The sequence below is a fragment of the Schistocerca cancellata genome, chromosome 10 (genome assembly GCF_023864275.1).
Source record: "Schistocerca cancellata isolate TAMUIC-IGC-003103 chromosome 10, iqSchCanc2.1, whole genome shotgun sequence".
Lineage (NCBI taxonomy): Eukaryota > Metazoa > Arthropoda > Insecta > Orthoptera > Acrididae > Schistocerca > Schistocerca cancellata.
Window position 1 is genome coordinate 226,398,538 of NC_064635.1, and position 20,192 is coordinate 226,418,729.

The 20,192-nt window shown below is 43.4% G+C and overlaps 1 protein-coding gene across 9 annotated transcripts in view; it reads left to right on the plus strand.

Annotated features, from left to right (window-relative positions):
• LOC126106362 (zinc finger protein 501-like) overlaps positions 1–20,192 on the plus strand; it is a 246,656-nt gene that overhangs the window by 225,287 nt on the left and 1,177 nt on the right. The gene's annotated exons all lie outside the window — the stretch shown is intronic.

Genomic DNA, 20,192 nt, shown 5'->3' on the forward strand with positions numbered 1-20,192 from the left:
GACAGCCCCTGAGTAGTCCTCTTCGTAAATTTTCTTAAAATTTATATAAAGTATGTGAGTTTTTCAATCACTGCAATTACTGTGGTTCATACAGAATGAGTATGACGCAATACAAAAGTGATCGCCTACCATGTTGTGCTTTCTAAGCATTAGAGAAAAAGACCTTAGAGGGGTGATCAATCAATTGTAGCTGCCTCATCTATAATTTAGGGCATCTTTAGTGGCTTCAATTACATGAAATCTGCTGGGAATTAGTATCTATTCTGTTTCAATAATACCTTGCAGAATTATTCTGGTACACAGGTTTCCCCAAGAGACTATTGTCTCCCTAAGAGTTAATATTTGACATTATTTTCTGTTGTTATTAACATTATAATAGAGGCAGAGTAAAAAACTTTCTCATTTCTTATTGTGTGTGGAGAGGTTCCGTATATACTGTGCATGTCAAAATTTACTCTTCAACTGCAGGTGCATGATACTCCAAAAGGAGAAGAAAATTATGGAGTACAAGACCCTCAACAGGCTATCTTACCAAAAGGCTAAAATAAAATATGAAAGGTTGAACTCTGTTCAATTTCTATCATCTTACATAGCCACTATGATGGTGATGCCCTCATTGGTAACATTATGCTCCTCATCTAAGCCTTCTCCATTAAGCCCTCAGGGCCACCCATCTACATCCCCGTTCCTGGTGGTTGGGGCAGATCTTCTCCTGTTGCCCCCTAAGCTTCTACTTTGGGAGCATGGACCCCTGAACGCCGGAGACATTGGTCCCCTTCCCCCAGTCAGGAAGCAACAGCCTCCTCCCATATGGAAGAGGTACCTTGGAACTCCACCTTTCATGTTCTAGCCCCACGGTGAAGTGGACGCCAGCTATAGGAGCCACTAGCTGCTGGTCGAAGGGCTTCACAATCTTCCTCTGTCCCTGAAGCTGCTTTTGAGAAGTCCTCCCAGCAAGCCGCTAAAGAGTGGTGGGAGGGCAAACAGACAAATAAGGAGTCTGTTAAGAAATGGCAGACTCCAGTGGCCCCACACCACCATTCCCTAACAGTTCCAAATCTGAGGACGAGGTGGAGATTCTAGTGTCCCCCGAGGACCAAGATCTCACCAACACCTCAGACACAATGGTACTGGATACCAGCACTCAACCGGTAGTAGCCGGTGACCTGTGAAGTGTAAACTGCCTCCTTGGTCCCTTCATGCCTTCCCAGAAGACTGAAAGCATCATCCTCAAGTGGAATTGTGGCAGGTTTTTCTCCCACCTGGCTGGGTTATGACAACTCTTAAGCAATACGCCTGTTTTTGCGTTGTCCTTTAGCAAACCAGGTTTCCCACAATTCAGATCCCCTATTGGGGGTGCAACAAAAACCATAACGACTGTAACAGGACGTCAGGTGGAACTGTATCTATGTCCTTACCTCTGAATGTAGCGAACCTGTGCCCCTTCAAACAACTTTAACAGATGTGACTGTCAGGGTGAGAACAATGCAGGAAATTACCATCTGAAACATCTACCTTCTTGCAGATGGTGGAGTGCCACACCATGTATGGTTGCACTTATTTCCCAACTACCTCTGCTTTTTTTTTACATATGGGTGATTTTAATGCCCATAACCCTTTGTTGGGTGGAACCAAGACTGCTGCCCCCACTAATTTCATTGTGGCACATAGCACATACCGCTTGGCCACTGATCTCTCCACTTGCAGTCCTGGCCTTCTAATGTCCATCCATTGGAGAGTTCATGACGAATTGTGTGGTAGTGACCACTTTTTGCTCTTCCTCCTCCAGCGTCACTCACCTGTATGTTTGCCCAGATGGGCTCTTACCAAAGCTGACTGGGAGGCTTTCACCTCCACTACCACCATTGGATCTCCATTGCTTGGTGTCATCAGTCAGGTGATTCAGACCATTACTACTACCATTGTTGCTGCAGTTGAATTGGCAATCCCTTGTTCCTCAGTTTGCCCACAGTAGAAAAGAGTGCCCTGGTGGTCGACAGAAATTGCAGATGCCATTAGAGACCAAGGGTGGGTCCTCCAGCATCGTACGTGAAGCCCACCTGTGGAGCACCTCATTGCCTTCAAACTGTTATGTGCCTGGGACCATCAACTCATCAAACAGTGGATGCAGGAGTGTTGGGAACAGTACATTTCCACCATTGGAACACAAACCTCTCCTTCCCAGGTTTGGACTAGGTTCAGATATCTTTACAGATATCAGACCCCTCTTGGAATATCAGGAATGTCTACAAATGAAGTGTCGTCGTTCCGGTGCTAAAACCTGGTAAAGACCCGCTGGATGTGAATAGCTATCATGGTATCACCCTCACCAAAGTTCTGTGCAAGCTGCTTGAACAGATTGCGAGCGGCGGCTGTGTTGGCTCCTTGAGTCTCAGAGGCTTCTGGCTCTGTCCCAGGGTGGTTTTCGGCATGGTCATCCCACCACTGACAACTTGGTATACCTGGAGTCTGCCACCTGAACGGCCTTTTCCCACCGTCAACACTTTACTGCCGTCTTTTTTGACCTGACTAAAGCCTATGACACCGCTTGGCGACACCACATCATCGCTACTTTGCATGAGTGGGGTCTCCAGGGCCCACTCCCGAGTTCGTACAGAACCTTTTGTCGCTCCACAGCTTCAGAGTCAGAGTCGGCGCCTCTCACAGTTTCCCCCTTATTAAAAGGAATGGGGTCCTGCAGAGCTCTGTACTGAGAATCCCACTCTTTTTAGTAGCCATTAATGGTCTCGCAGCAGCAGTCGGGTCCTCAGTATCACCCTTCTTACATGCTGACGACTTTTGTATTTCCTTTTGCTCATTTACTGTTGGTGTGGCTGAACGTCGACTATAGGAAGCCATTCATGAAAGGTGCGGTCATGGGCCTGCACTCATGGCTTTCAGTTTCTGAGCCGTCAAGACTTGCGTCATGCACTTATGTCGTCATCATACAGTCCACCCTCAGCCAGCATTTTACCTCGATGACCAACTACTTAACATAGCGGAGACTTATCGCATTTTAGGACTGGTTTTCGACACCTGCTTAACTTGGCATCCTCATATTCGTCAGATTAAGCAAAAGTGTTGGCAGCATCTTAACATTCTTTGCTACCTGATTCACAACAGCTGGGGTACAGATCACCCTACTCTGTTGCAGCTCTACAAAGCCCTGTAACAGTCCCATCTGGACTGTGGGAGCCTGATGTATGGTTCAGCTTTCTCCTCAGCAGTGTGGATGCTGGACCCTATACACCACTGTGGAGATCAACTTCGATGGGAGCTTTCTGAACTAACACAGGAAACAGCCTCCTTGTGGAAGCTGGGGCTTCCTCATTGCAGACCAGGTGACAACAACTGCTTGCCACTTATACCATACACATTCACAGCTCACCTCAACATCCCAATTACTATCTTCTTTTCCCCAACACAGCAATCCATCTCCTGCAATGGCGGCCCAGATCAGGGATTACATTTACAGTCTGTCTCCAGTCCCTTCTTTCTGAACTCGAGTCTTTCCTTCCACATTTTGTCTGGGTCCACTCAGATACACCTCCATGGACCATACCTTGGCCACAGTCTCATAAATAGTCTATACTGCTGGCTCAATGGTCAATGATCACGTGGGCTTCACCTATGCTCACGCTGGCCATACTGAACAGGTGGCTGGATGTTTTCACTGCAGAGTTGATAGCCATCTCTAGCGCTCTTGTGCAGATCTGGCCCTGCACAGATGGTTCCTTCCTCATCTGTAGCGACTTCTTAGGCGGCCTTCAAGCTCTCGACCACTGGTTGCCCTCTATCCTCTGGTAACGACTATCCGGGAGTCTGTTTATGCCTTTGAAAATCATGGACTTCCTGTGGCCTTCATCTGGACCCCAGGACATATCAGGATCCTGGGCCATGAACTTGCTGACAGCCGGCCGCGGTGGTCTAGCGGTTCTGGCGCTGCAGTCCGGAACCGCGGGATTGCTACGGTCGCAGGTTCGAATCCTGCCTCGGGCCTCCTTAGGTTAGTTAGGTTTAAGTAGTTCTAAGTTCTAGGGGACTTATGACCTAAGATGTTGAGTCCCATAGTGCTCAGAGCCATTTGAACCAACTTGCTGACAGGCTGGCCAGACAGGTACCAATAAACCGACCCTAGAGATTGGCAAACCGGAGACCAATCTCCAATCAGTCATGCCTTAAAGTATTGGGGATCTGGATAACTGAATGGCGCACCCTCAGTACACCAAATAAATTATGTTTTATCAAGGAGACAACGAATGTGTGAAAGTTATCCATACGAGCCACTAGGTACTCCATTGTCCTTTACCGACTCTGCATCGGCCATACTTGGCTGACTCATGGTCACCTCCTCTGTCGTGAGGACCACCTCAGTGTCACTGTGGTTCCCACTTGACTGTGGTCCTCATCTTGTTGGACTGCCCAGTTTTAGCTGCCCTGAGGAAGACTTTTAACTTTTTAATCACATTGCTAATAGTGTTAAGAGACAATGCCTCAATGGCTGATCTAGTAATACATTTTATTCGTGACAGAGTTTTATCTCCCGATCTGAGGATGGGCTTCTGGCCTACTGTTCCAGAGCTTTATTCTCCTTCCATTTTAACTCTCCCCTGCTCTCTCTTTGCTGTCTGTTCGCCTTGGTTTTCGTCTTTTCCCTATCTATGTTTCTCTAGACCTGCGTTTTTAGGCTGGAGATTTTAGTGTATTGGATAGTGACTGGCTCATCTTTTTTTATTCTTGCAATCAGTCAGCCCAGACCATCTGATATATTAATACTTCCTACTGTTTTTTTCTTTTAGTGCACTTCCTCCACTTTTGGTTTGCTTCTTTCGTTTTCTCTTTCAGTGTGTTTCAGTTAGTTTTACATACTTTTTTGCGTTCCCAGACTCTTTTGGGTAATGGGTTTAATCCGAGACCTGTTTGAATGAAGAAAAAGTGACTGATGACCCTGTAATTTAGTCTCCTTCTCTCCAAACCAAACAACCACCGGCGGGTGACAATGAAGGTGTTTGTTAATGGCCAGGTTACACAGAGCTAGATATATTGTTGAGGAAGTCTGCGACCTGGCAGATGCACCAGCCAAGTACCCATGCCTGCATAACACCTCCGTGTGGATTGAGATTTACCTGCGACCCAATGGAATAAGCCAGGGGTCTCCAAACTACGGCCCGCGTTAGCTGGCCGGACACCCCCGGTATCCGGCCCGCCAAACATCTGAGGTGGTACCTACACTGCCAACAACTGAGTTTCGAGGCCTATCGTGACCAGTACACCGCGACATTGTCGGAGCTCTATCTTTACAAAGCGGAAGGTCATGGTTAAACTTGTGGCTATCCACAATAAACAGACAGACCATTCTCCGTGCGACAGTGAAAAAAAAAAAAAAAAACGGTTAACAGGGTAGTTCGGCGAAAACATTTTAAGCAAAAAAATTCTTTGCATTTTATTCTACTCACGAGTCTAGTGCAAGTCTTTCAAATGGACGCCCCTTCGGCGACTAGCCTTAGTAATCAATCATTGTGGTAGATGCTTCTTAAGCAAGGTTTCTCTTTCTTTACGTATTTCGATTTTCAGATTTTCCTTGTCTCTTCGAATTCAAACTTTGAATTGTCCCACACCTACTAGTACAGCGCATAAAACACTAAAAAACTCGTGAGACACTCGCAACATAGACACAATCACGCAACAGAACTATCAAATATATGCTCTGGCTCTGCTACTCGCTACAAGACTATATAACTAAACTTACTGTTGCGCTGCTTGAAATAACAATACGTTGCTGCAGTCTGGAACCGCGTGACCGCTACGGTCGCAGGTTCGAATCCTGCCTCGGGCATGGATGTTTGTGATGTCCTTAGGTTAGTTAGGTTTAACTAGTTCTAAGTTCTAGGGGACTGATGACCTCAGCAGTTGAGTCCCATAGTGCTCAGAGCCATTTGAACCATTTGAACAATGCGTTGACATACTCTACCTCTGTTACGACTTGTAGTAATTTACTAACAATGATTTTGAGATTTCGTTAACTTTGCAGGACGCTTTCGTGAAGAATGTGCAGTGACATACTTTTTTGTCGGTGAAATTCGCCAGGATAAAATATGCCAGAAATTCGGGCAGGTACGTCCACCAATCAACATTATGTAATTAAATAAAAATCGTAGTTCATTTCAGTGCTAGCTATTCCCACAACCTTAGATTTTTGCGATTTCATCTTTCCTTTAGCCTTACATTACGGTGATCATGGAGTGCTAGGGTTCTTTAATCCCACTAGGTAGATCTTGGCCCTTATGACTTCGTGGAGGTCCGCAGACTAAAACGTTTGGAGCCCCCCGGAATAAGCTGTTGGAAATGTTGTCAACTGTGTAAAAACGTACCATGTGTATCCCATCGTACAACAGCTATTAAATTGAGACTATTTGCGTTATCCATGGGGAGGGGGGGGGTAATAATCTATTCATTGCTCAGCGTTATTATCTGTATCGGACAGGCAGAAAGTTGTTATTTAATTGTGAGGCTTCAGTAAACGAACCTGATCATGAACAATGAATGTTCAGTGTTCGACGTAATTGCCTTAGGGGGCAAACAGTCATTACATGCCAGACATATACAAGCAGTCATCACCATTCTGAAAAGCTTGTAAGGGCTTTGCAGGGGAAGCTGTGCTGAAAAAGTATTGTTACGAAAAAATTCGATACGTTGCACCATTTTCGAGTTATTTAACACTGAAATTAGCCAATCAGGCCGTCGGGAGCGAAAGTTCAAGCAACCTGCCAGAGGCAGTGGCGCCAAACGTATTCTTCGTTTGGTTTCCTCAGACCTAACAAACGTACCTTCGCTCAACTAGCTTAAATTTATCAGTTCCGAAAATTGCACATTTTACCTGGTTATGAGCATTTCAGCAAGTGGTAACTCACGGATCCACAAATGTTTATGAGTTACCGCACTTTAGCGCATGCAAGTGCCTGACTTTGTACTCGCAACGACCTGATTGACTAACTTCAACACACAATAACTCGGAAATGGCGGAACGTATAGAATTTTTGTCTTAGCACATGGTTCTCAGAAAAATCTCCCCTGCAACGTCCGTACAAGCTTTTCAGACTGTTTCTGGCCATCCTGTACATGGCATAGTTAGAAATACAGAAACTCTTGGAGTTATTGGACAAATTAGCACCTCAGATTTAAATCTCTTTTTTTAAGGATCAAGCAAACTATAACGAGCACTTCACTGACATACAGCGAAACAAAGGATGAGGCCATGTGCATTGATAAACAGCGTAACAGTAATCTTGGAGTGGACAAAAAAATGGTTCAAATGGCTCTGAGCACTATGGGACTTAACATCTGTGGTCATCAGTCCCCTAGAACTTAGAACTACTTAAACCTAACTAACCGAATGACATCACACACATCCACGCCCGAGGCAGGATTCGAACCTGCGACCGTAGCAGTCGCGCGGTTCCGGACTGAGCGCCTAAAACCGCTAGACCATTGGAGTGGACATTCAGCCTTAAAGATTGCTTGCAATCGTTGTTTGATTCTAATTTAAACTGTATTATTCATTAACGATCGACTGATGGACACTGCATATACTCGTATAGTATTGGTAGAATATTGTTGCATCAGAAAGCGCCTCACTTTCCTTAGGCTGGGGTAGTGACCCATGTTAAATGGCGATGAGTCGCCGTAGGAAATGTACAGTTAAGTTGTGAACTGCTGAAAGTCAAGTGCAACAAAAGACGTAGTTGAAACCATTTTTCATAAGATTCTGAAGCTAATTTGGATAGCTTGAATAATTATTACGCCATTTAATAGGATCCATATATGTAATTTCGCCTTATGAACTCTGCAGCATGATTTTATAACTACTTCATGGCAAAGTATTGGCTAATATTACGTTCATTCATTGATAGGGACATGTATCGTCGATTTTTTAAATTGCAATTAGGGCTTTTCATTATAAACAACTGGCTAACAGAAGCAGCACCAAATACGCTGTATTTATAGTGTTGAGAACCTGTACCAACCCTGTTTACCGTACTGTCAACTTGCTATACTATTGTTTAACATAACGGTATGTAATTACTTCGTAATTACAGTAAGTCATAGTATGAAATTAATTAATAATGCTAACAAAGAGTTTATTTAGGCTACTGGATTATAATTGGAATTCCGTCCACACTAAAAAATAATGTACTTATATTTGATATTTGAAGTAGGAAACATGGTAGGACTACATGGGCTAATGTAGTTCCAGTGCAACTAACAAAAATTTTATCAGCATTTTTTATTTGAATCATTTCACTTATTTTCGATGACAGCAGATATGTATTTGACTCTATCCTATTTCATGCATTAATTTTTAAGTTACACCTGTCCAAATTCAAGAACTTTTATTTCATCTTCGTTTTTCAAGATTAACGTTTGTAAAGACCTTTAATTTGATTTACTTTTTTTTGACAATTGTCATCCCCAGGAAGGTTGCTGTACATCATTTTGGTACATGATTGGTGCCCCATATAAGTGTATATGTACGCGGAAAAGGCAATATCTTTGGGAACTGTCTGAAGATTATGAGTGCAAAATGTATCTCATAGTAAATTAACGATTACTAGTTGCAATTGTGCAATGTACAAATTTTAGCAGCAATATCTTAAATTGAATATCGTTCCCCTTAATTGTCGTGTAGGTACATACGTAATTATTTCAAATGTGTGTGAAATCTTATGGGACTTAACTGCTAAGGTCATCAGTCCCTAAGCTTACACACTACTTAACCTAAATTATCCCAAGGACAAACACACACACCCATGCCCGAGGAAGGACTCGAACCTCCACCGAGACGTAATTAGTGCAATATTTTTAGCTCACTCCGCTTGTTGGCCTCTCTGTTCTAAGGAAAGTCGAGGTTATGCTCACTAATAAACTAGCGTCAATGCAGACATTATACTTCCGTGGAAAACAGAAACTACATGGAACACGTTAAGGCAGTTATAATATGTGCAGAACACGCTATTACGCCACAACTGTCAACTAGATAAGGCTTCCATTTACGTCGTAATCATTGGATTTTAAATATTTGCATTTAAATGGCAAAAACAAGACAAAGATGTTCAGTAAACTTTGGCTCCAAGATTTATGTCGTAAAACAGCTAATATCGCGCCACGCCTTGTCGCTTGCTGTAGAGGCATCGTGAGCTACGGTTTAGACAGCACTCCACGGAGTCTACGTAGTTGCACAGCTTTCAGTATGGCGTCAATTGAAAACATTTGGGCGGGTATGAACGTTATAATGCAAGTTATGGCCTTAGAGCTGTGACAAGATTTAAACATTAGGTAAACGAAACCCAAATGTTGGATCCGAAAATCGATTTCGCACAAGCGTAAATCAGGGGATACAAGCACATTTATAAATGAAATAACACTGAGACGAAGATGCGGTCTGTAATGGTAAACTAACCAACAGCTGGCACGTAAATATCATCTGCAGACATGCCACTCTTCCAAGTTTTTAGAATCTTGTTGTATTCATTGATATTGACATTTCGAATAACAAATTTTTACTTTAACAGCTATCACATCACACTCTGGAGCTATTTCCTGCATATAATCCAAGGAAAAATAAAAGAAGGTTGTATACATGGAAGAAGCCTGGAGATACTGACAGGTTTCAAATAGATTATATAATGGTAAGACAGAGATTTAGGAACCAGGTTTTAAATTGTAAGACATTTCCAGGGGTAGATGTGGACTCTGACCACAATCTATTGGTTATGAACTGCAGATTAAAATTGAAGAAACTGCAAAAAGGTGGGAATCTAAGGAGATGGGACCTGGATAAACTGACTAAACCAGAGGTTGTACAGAGTTTCAGGGAGAGCGTAGGGGAACAATTGACAAGAATGGGGGAAAGAAATACAGCAGGAGAAGAATGGGTAGCTTTGAGGGATGAAGTAGTGAAGGCAGCAGAGGATCAAGTAGGTAAAACGACGAGGGCTAGTAGAAATCCTTGGGTGACAGAAGAAATATTGAATTTAATTGATGAAAGGAGAAAATATAAAAATGCAGTATATGAAGCAGGCAAAAAGGAATACAAACGTCTCAAAAATGAGATCGACAGGAAGTCCAAAATGGCTAATCAGGCATGGCTAGAGGACAAAGTAAGGGTGTAGAGACTCATCTCACTAGGGGTAAGATAGATACTGCCTACAGGAAAATTAAAGAGACCTTTGGAGAAAATAGAACCACTTGTATGAATATCAACAGCTCAGATGGAAACCCAGTTCTAAGCAAAGAAGGGAAAACAGATAGGTGGAAGGAGTATATAGAGGGTCTATACAAGGGCGATGTACTTGAGGACAATATTCTGGAAATGGAAGAGGATGCAGATGAAGATGAAGTGGTAAATATGATACTGCGTGAAGAGTCTGATAGAGCACTGAAATACCTAAGTCGAAACAAGGCCCCGGGGGTAGACAACATTCCATTAGAACTACTGACAGCCTTAGGAGAGCCAGTCCTGACAAAACTCTACCATCTATGACTTATTTTAGAAGCTAGATTAAGAAAAGGCAAACCTACGTTTCTATCATTTGTAGACTTAAAGAAAGCTTTTGACAATGTTGTCTGGAATACTCTCTTTCAAATTATGAAGGTGGCAGGGGTAAAGTACAGGGGGCGGAAGGCTATTTACAATTTGTACAGAAACCAGATGGCAGTTATAAGAGTCGAGGGACATGAAAGGGAAGCAGTGGTTGGGAAGGGAGTGAGACAGGGTTGTAGCCTCACCCCGATGTTATTCAATCTGTATATTGAGCAAGCAGTAAAGGAAACAAAAGAAAAATTCGGAGTGGGTATTAAAATCCATGGAGAAGAAATAAAAACTTTGAGGTTCGCCGATGACATTGTAATTCTGTCAGAGACAGCAAAGGACTTGGATGAGCACTTGAACGGAATGGACAGTGTCTTGAAAGGAGGATATAAGATGAACATCAACAAAAGCAAAACGAGGATAATGGAATGTAGTCAAATTAAATCGGGTGATGCTGAGGGAATTAGATTGGAAAATGAGATACTTAAAGTAGTAAAGGAGTTTTGCTATTTGGGGGGCAAAATAACTGATGATGGTCGAAGTAGAGAGGATATAAAATGTAGACTGGCAATGGCAGGGAAAGCGTTTCTGAAGAAGAGAAATTTGTTAACATCGAGTATAGATTTAAGTGTTAGGAAGTCGTTTCTGAAAGTATTTGTATGGAGTGTAGCCATGTATGGAAGTGAAACATGGACAATAAATAGTTTGGACAAGAAGAGAATAGAAGCTTTCGAAATGTGGTGCTACAGAAGAATGCTGAAGATTAGATGGGTAGATCACATAACGAATGAGGAGGTACTGCATAGAATTGGAGAGAAGAGGAGTTTGTGGCACAACTTGACAAGAAGAAGGGACCGGTTGGTAGGACACGTTCTGAGGCATCAAGGGATCACCAATTTAGTATTGGAGGGCAGCGTGGAGGGTAAAAATCGTAGAGGGAGACCAAGAGATGAATACACTAAACAGATTCAGAAGGATGTAGGTTGCAGTAGGTACTGGGAGATGAAGAAGCTTGCACAGGATAGAGTAGCATGGAGAGCTGCATCAAACCAGTCTCATGACTGAAGACCAAACAAAAAATCCAAAGATTATACATTGCATGGGTTCACAAATCACGAAGTTCTAAAAGCTACGAAAGTGTACCTGCCGACCATTGTTTTCACTTTTTTCAAAAATAAAAACACACCGAAATCGAATTGAGTGCAGCAGCAATTACTCCACGGTAACTGCGGCAGAATCCTTGTGTTTCAAATTAGTGCCACCAGGGAACAGTGGTGGCAGGAAAGTGGTGCAACAAAGTACAACCTAGCTGAACTCTTTGTAGCGTGAGAAAAATTGTATCTCTTAAGCTGCGCCACTAAAAATTGTGAGTCCACACGTGCTACTGCAATGCAACTAACTAGCTATGGCATTTGTTGCGCATGCAAGCGTGGCTTAGGAGCTGTGACCACTTGTTCGTATTTGCTAGTGTGAAACACATCTCTTCTATTACAAGCTGTTCGCTCCCCACATTTTTAGAAGTGGTAGTAGGTATGGACCAGGACAATAACAGAAAGCTCCAGCAAAGATGGGCTGTGAAATGCTTATCTTAAGAGCTGTGAAACATCTCTTCTGCTGAAAAAGCCCTCCCAGCTCTTATTAAAGTATGCCTGTCAGAGCCCAAGTTTACTCCATATATTTTTCTTCACCTCTAATAATATGGAATTCATTTTTAACACCCTGTAGAAAAGGCAGAAAAGCGATTGAAAAGTCAAAGAACGAATGTAACTTCAATACAGAAAACGGAATTCAGCTTGAATCCTCGTGGTCACCTGCCATCAAGGTAGCAAGCACGCAGCCGTGGTCTACGAAGACCCCACTCTCGCGGCACGACAACGATACTTTGGTAAACATGCCCTCCTCTCGTGCCTTTGCCTGTTTCTCTTTCTGTCCAGTGACAGTGGCCCACCACTAGTAGCCAGAAGAATTTTATCACATAATCCAAGCTCAGAATAACTCCGTTTTGTATGTGAACATGACACTGGTGCTTGACAGTGTTCAGCTAACCGTGAACACCAGAAGATGATCACAGCACAGGGTAGAAACATCAATTATACAGGGTGTTACAAAAAGGTACGGCCAAACTTTCAGGAAACATTCCTCACACACAAATAAAGAAAAGATGTTATGTGGACATGTGTATGTTAGAGCTCATTTTAGTTTGTTCTTCCACCTACGCTCAATGGAGCACGTTATCATGATTTCATACGGGATACTCTATCTGTGCTGCTAGACCATGTGCCTTTACAAGTACGACACAACATGTGGTTCATGCACGATGGAGCTCCTGCACATTTCAGTCTAAGTGTTCGTACGCTTCTCAACAACAGATTCGGTGACCGATGGATTGGTAGAGGCGGACCAGTTCCATGGCCTCCACGCTCTCCTGACCTCAACCCTCTCGACTTTCATTTATGGGGGCATTTGAAAGCTCTCGTCTACGCAACCCCGGTACCAAATGTAGAGACTCTTCGTGCTCGTATTGTGGACGGCTGTGATACAATACGCCATTGTCCAGGGCTGCATCAGCGCATCAGGGATTCCATGCGACGGAGGGTGGATGCATGTATCCTCGCTAACGGAGGACATTTTGGACATTTCCTGTAACAAAGCGTTTGAAGTCACGCTGGTACGTTCTCTTGCTGTGTGTTTCCATTCCATGATTAATGTGATTTGAAGAGAAGTAATAAAATGAGCTCCAACATGGAAAGTAAGCGTTTCCGGACACATGTCCACATAACATATTTTCTTTCCTTGTGTGTGAGGAATGTTTCCTGAAAGTTTGGCCGTACCTTTTTGCAACACCCTGTATACACTGACGGAAAATAACGCAACACCAAAAAATAATTAATGTTAAGTTATGAAATTTCGGGAATAAATTTGTCTAGGTAAGATATTTAAATGATTAATATTGCAACTTCGCAGGTTTATGTCAATGGGAGAAAAGTCACTGTAAATGTGAATACTGCTACATTAATAACTGGTGTCACTGTCCGAATGTTGAATGCAAGCACGCAAACATGCATGCATTGTGTAGTTCAGGTGCTGGATGTCAATTTGTAGTACGGTTTTCCACGCCTATTGCACTTGGTCGGTCAATACAGGGATATAATTCTGTTTGGGGATGGTGCAGGAGTTGTGTTCCGACGACGCCTCATGTGTACTCGACTGAGTTACAATAACGGTATATAGGCGAGCGTTATTATGTTGGAAAAAACAACATGTCGAATCACTAGGCTGACATACAAATTTGCAGTCAGCGTGCGAAAATGCTCCTGCTGTCAGGAGACCAATTAGCCCAGATGTTGGTCCAGTGTGCCTACCATGCAGACTGGTTGGTTGCAGCCCCTCAGCAGGCCTCGCTCTAACCAACACGTGACCATCACTGGCACCGAGCTGGAACCAGCTTTCATCATGCGAGGGTCATCCACAAACTAAGTTCCGTTTCTCTTTCCATCCGCGGCAGCGCTACGATCGCAGTTCCGAGCATGCGCGCCAGTTACTCTGACTCGAGGAGAAGAAATGTACGCCATTTCCAGATCGCTGCTGCCGACGTGTGCTTTGCAGTTCTTTGTAGTGCTTCTTTATAATGTCAGCCGTAATTGAAAATGCCGCCGCGTGTGAAATCAGATCTGATTCATTTTCTAAATGCAAAAAAGGTTAAATCAAAGGAAATTTATCGGCAAATCTGCGAGGTTTACGGAGAAAGTGCTATGAGTGATTCAATGGTTAGAAGATGGGTCAGACTGTTTAATGAAGGACTTCATGAAGTGCACGATGAAGAACGCAGTGGAGGCCCGTCCGTGGTTACTGATAAACTGGTTCACACAAGTGAAGAGGAGATTAAGCACAACAGTAAGTTTACACTTAGTGCCCTTACTGTGGAAGTTCCGCAAATCTCACGATCACTAATTCACGAAATTGTTACTGAAAACGTGAAATTTCGAAAACTTTGTTCACATTGGTTACCAAAAATTCTTACTGGACCACAGAAAACAAGGGATGGGCAGTGCACTTCAGCCTTTGACACGCTACAATGAAGAAGGCGATGGTTTTCTTTCTCGGATAGTCACGGGGTATGAAACTTGGGTATCGTACGACACTCCTGAAACAAAACGGCAATCAATGGAATGGAGGCACACTTCATCCACAACGAAGTTTAAGCCTAAGCAAATCTTGACACCTCGAAAAGTCATGTGCACTGTTATTTGGGACAGAAAAGGATTTTTACCACAATCAATGCACATGGTTACTGCGAGACCATTAAGAAATTGCGCCGCGCAATACAGGACATGCGCCGAGGATTACTGTCAAAAGGTGTTGTTTTTTTTTTCCACAATAATGCCCAATCTCACTCGGCGAATGTGACCAAACAAGTCTTACAGGAATTTCACTGGGACGCGTTTGATCATCCTCTTCTTACACCTAAAATCTGTCCTTGGTGGTCAACACTTCAACGATGATGACGAGCTGAAAGAACATGTTACCACATGGTTGAATACACAGGGCAGTAACCTTCTATGAAGAAGGCGTACAAAAACTTGTGCCACGCTATGACAAGTGGCTACAAAATTTCGGAAGGTATGTAGAAAAGTAGCTTAACAGCTGTAGATTTTTGTACAATAAATATTTTTTCTGTATCTGTACACGCTCGTTTCATATAACCAAACGGAACTTACTTTGTGGACGTACCTCGTAAAACACAACGGATCTCCACCATGTCCGCCAGTGAGCTCTCGCATGACACCACTGAAGATGCAAATGGTGATGGTTTGGGGTCAGTGGACTGCACGGTACAGGACATCTGGCTCAGAGATGTGCTCGAGGTAACCGATTTGTAACAGTTCGTTGTATCGCTGTGGTGCCAACTGCTGCTGCTCAGATTGCAGCTGAAGATGCAGGACGATGCACCAGAGCCATAAACCGAACACACTGGTCTTCCCTCTCAGCAGTGCCACGTGGCCCATGTGGAGCCCAGCCGCCTCACATTCTAGCGAACAGCGCTGCCAGCAAACACAAACACTGGCTACATTCCCGCCAAGTCTTTCTGCAGTATCGCGGAAGGAACATCCAGTTTCTCATAGCCCTATTACACGACGTCGTTCAGACTCAGTGAAGTCTTAGTAATGGCGTCTTTATCGCCTTAAAGGCATTCTTGACTAACATCAACTCAGCATATCCAATCTCAAATATAGCTAACCCTCCCTACCGTTACAGCGTGTATTTAAAGCAAACATGATTCGCATCCTTACAGCGCCGCTACTAGCACCACTCTTACGAGACTGGCGCGAAATTTGAACAGACGTCCCCCAGTGTGGAAGACACTGGACATGATACAGCCTAAGATCGTAGGTACAATGGTCGTCAAAGTATAGCCCGCCGGCAACATGCCGCCCCAATCAACAATTCGTGTGACTCGCCATTCTCAGTTGTATTTTATAATACTCTTAAAACGCGCAGCCACGAATACCATATTTCCGAACCGGGGCAAAAACTTGATAGTAGCGTCTTCCCCCTTCCCCCCGCCCCCCCCCCCCCCCCCACACCGCATCCTCCTCGAGCGTTTGAGACAGGACGTCAAAATTAAAAAAAATATATCAATTTTTCATAAAAATGTTCATTTTGTGGCGCACATCTTTTTGAAGGGTGTGACACATAAAACATATGCGTTCGAAGAAATGTAAGTCATGATATTTTGTCTTAATTGTGCCAAAGTTCAGCGCCAGACTACTTCACACAGCATTCTTCGATCGAGCGTCACTGTATTTCACTCTGTGGAATTCAAACGTGTATATTTTGTAATGTAAGCCATCAAATCTATATTCATAACAGTGGAAATTAAAATGTCCTGTGGTGCCTCTTCTGCCCCCAGTCGGTCGGTTTGACATCCTAACCACCTTAAAAAAAAAAAAATCGCAATTAACACTGGGTGGGATTATTTTTGACCGGGAGAGTAAGAACGTTTCAGAAAATATGCACTCGTTCTCTTTTATGTGACATAAAATTAAATAAAGGAAACATAAAACCTGTAAAGACAAGACACATGCAAGACAGTACACATTTCTTCAATCCTTAGGTTCCAGCATTTTTTCTCGCTAATTTTGCTAGCGCTTTACACGGCGTGCTTTCCTTTCTATGAAAGAATCTTTTACCTCATCAAAGTTCGCCAAACGTTTTGCTACATGAAAAATCACAATGTCTTTGTCTAATTCTGAAAAAGCTGTTAATGTGAACAGTACCCAAGACTGGTGTAGTTTCTCGACTTGATTATGTCTGTTTCGTCTCTGTCTGCTAGATAAAACGAAATAGACCTTTCTAATACTACATCAATTGTAACACATGCCAAATAAACAAGACTGTTTTGGTACAAATTATCATTTTTATGTACCTCGTTTACATAAATAACACGACAGACTATAATTCACACCGAGCGGGGTGGCGCAGTGGTTAGCACACTGGACTCGCATTCGGGAGGACGACGGTTCAATCCCGTCTCCGGCCATCCTGATTTAGGTTTTCCGTGATTTTCCTAAATCCTTTCAGGCAAATGCCGGGATGGTTCCTTTGAAAGGGCACGGCCGATTTCCTTCCCCGTCCTTCCCTAACCCGAGCTTGCGCTCCGTCTCTAATGACCTCGTTGTCGACGGGACGTTAAACACTAATCTCCTCCTCCACTATAATTCACGAAGTACCAATATCAAATGCCTGTTAGGCCTACTACAAGCAAAAGGTTTCTCGTTAAGAAATAGATTCATATTTCATTCGCATGCTCCAGTTCCTCAAGCCTGCGACCGAAAAGTAGTAGTAGTAGTAGCAGTAGTAGAAGTTTTTATATGATTTTGGAATCGTCATATTCTTCCATATAATTTTTGTGATGTCGCGATTGCTTCTCCTTCCTCGTTCTAGTAAACAATATTGTCATCACTAAGTCTGTAACTATTCCTGCCATTGTCAAAACTTATTCTCCCCATAGGGCTAGTTGTACAATCTGCGGTTAGTAGCCGGTTAAGCTGTATTCTCGGAATAACGTGAGGAGCGCATTGTACGAACCCGGAATAACACCTAACCGAGAACAAACCGGCGATTTCTGGCCGGTTAGTGAGCTCAACCGGGGAATAACTTATCAAGATGGCAGACATAGTGACAGATGCAGACAGCAATGACGAGATTATGGCTTAATTGTTCATGAGAATGAGGATGGGGAAAAAAGAGTGACAACGCCGATTCCTAATTTACATTCAGATATTGCTTATCAAAGAATGTTAATATTGTACGAGGGAAACTGGAGCATTTGACGGACAGGTGAAACTATTTCTATGTTTTCTTAAATCGTACTGTTTCTTTATAGTAATATGCATTCGATTTCAGTACCTCGTGAATTCTGTCATGTTATTTATGTACATCAGGCACATTAAAATGACGATTCCTACAAAAATAGTCTTGTTTATCTAGTGTGTGTTAACAATTGCTGCAGCAGCGAAAAGAACTATTTCGTTTTATGAAGCAGGCATTGCCATAATAGACTTAATCAAATCGAAAAACCACATCAGTTATGTGTGCAATTTGCATTAACAGCGTTTTCTGTTTTTGACGAAACATCGATTTTTCGTGTTGCAAAAGGTTTTCACAAAACATTGCTGTCCCAATCTGGTCAATAGCAGAAAATATTGTTTCACTCTGATTTCTACTGCGAATGCCCCTTTTTGGAAACGCCACAACTGTGTCAAAACAACTTTCCACCTTTGGTATTGAAAATTAGTGATAAGTTCCTATGGGATCAAATTGTTGAGATCATCGGTCCCTAGGGTTATACCCTACTTAATCTAACTTAAACTAACTTAACGCTAAGGACAAAACACACACACACACACACACACACACACACACACACACACACACACACGGCCGAGCCGAGGGAGGACTCGAACCACCGACGGGGAGAGTCGCGCGAACCGTGTCAAGGCGCCTGGAACCACACTGCTACCACGCGCGGCTTTCCACCTTTAATAAAAATATTAGGATTACAGGCCCATTAATGCTTCAGAGCAAGAACATTGTCCATTTTTCTAATAACTTCCGGGTATGCAGCCGGATCCCGTCGACATTCTGCCACGATATTTCGGCCCAGAGACGTCCGGCCATCATATCGTGGCAGAATGTCGACGGGATCCGGCTGCATACCCGGAAGTTATTAGAAGAAGAAATACGCCGGGAAAATTTCAGAAGTCACATTGTCCATTGTCTCCCACCTACCATTATTCGCTGAAACCAGTGAACTATATGTTCTTACTCAGGCTACGTTTTAACATAGTAAGATCAAGAGGAGAGTAAGCTTTTTTTTTTAAGAAGCTATACAACATAGTTGTTGTTTCTCTGTTATTAGTATTATACACATAAGCCCACCCACATTTATCATAACATAATAGCTGTATTTGTATGCTATAAGAGCAGAACAGGAATCTAGTTATTGAAACTGCAAAGTTGTATCATGTGGAAGGAGTGCCTGGAACGCTATATTTTTAACTTTCCTTTATGTCAAACTGTACTTAGTTGAATGTAGCTTTAATAGAAATATATTGTACTTGTGTGAGGAACCTTTCTCTGAAGTTTATGGCTTTTATGATTGTATAATGTAACAAAAACTTTGGTAGCACACTAATGTCCCTAGTTCACTAAGCCAAATTTAAGGCGGAAAATATTGTTCACTCTTATATCCCATTTGGCAATAACTTTCCATCGTTTAGTGAATGCTTCAGAGCAACAAAATTGTTCACCATCTGGCATTATTCCCATAAACATGTAAATTACACTCCTGGAAATTGAAATAAGAACACCGTGAATTCATTGTCCCAGGAAGGGGAAACTTTATTGACACATTCCTGGGGTCAGATACATCACATGATCACACTGACAGAACCACAGGCACATAGACACAGGCAACAGAGCATGCACAATGTTGGCACTAGTACAGTGTATATCCACCTTTCGCAGCAATGCAGGCTGCTATTCTCCCATGGAGACGATCGTAGAGACGCTGGATGTAGTCCTGTGGAACGGCTTGCCATGCCATTGCCACGTGGCGCCTCAGTTGGACCAGCGTTCGTGCTGGACGTGCAGACCGCGTGAGACGACGCTTCATCCAGTCCCAAACATGCTCAATGGGGGACAGATCCGGAGATTTTGCTGGCCAGGGTAGTTGACTTACACCTTCTAGAGCACGTTGGGTGGCACGGGATACATGCGGACGTGCATTGTCCTGTTGGAACAGCAATTTCCCTTGCCGGTCTAGGAATGGTAGAACGATGGGTTCGATGACGGTTTGGATGTACCGTGCACTATTCAGTGCCCCCTCGACGATCACCAGTGGTGTACGGCCAGTGTAGGAGATCGCTCCCCACACCATGATGCCGGGTGTTGGCCCTGTGTGCCTCGGTCGTATGCAGTCCTGATTGTGGCGCTCACCTGCACGGCGCCAAACACGCATACGACCATCATTGGCACCAAGGCAGAAGCGACTCTCATCGCTGAAGACGACACGTCTCCATTCGTCCCTCCATTCACGCCT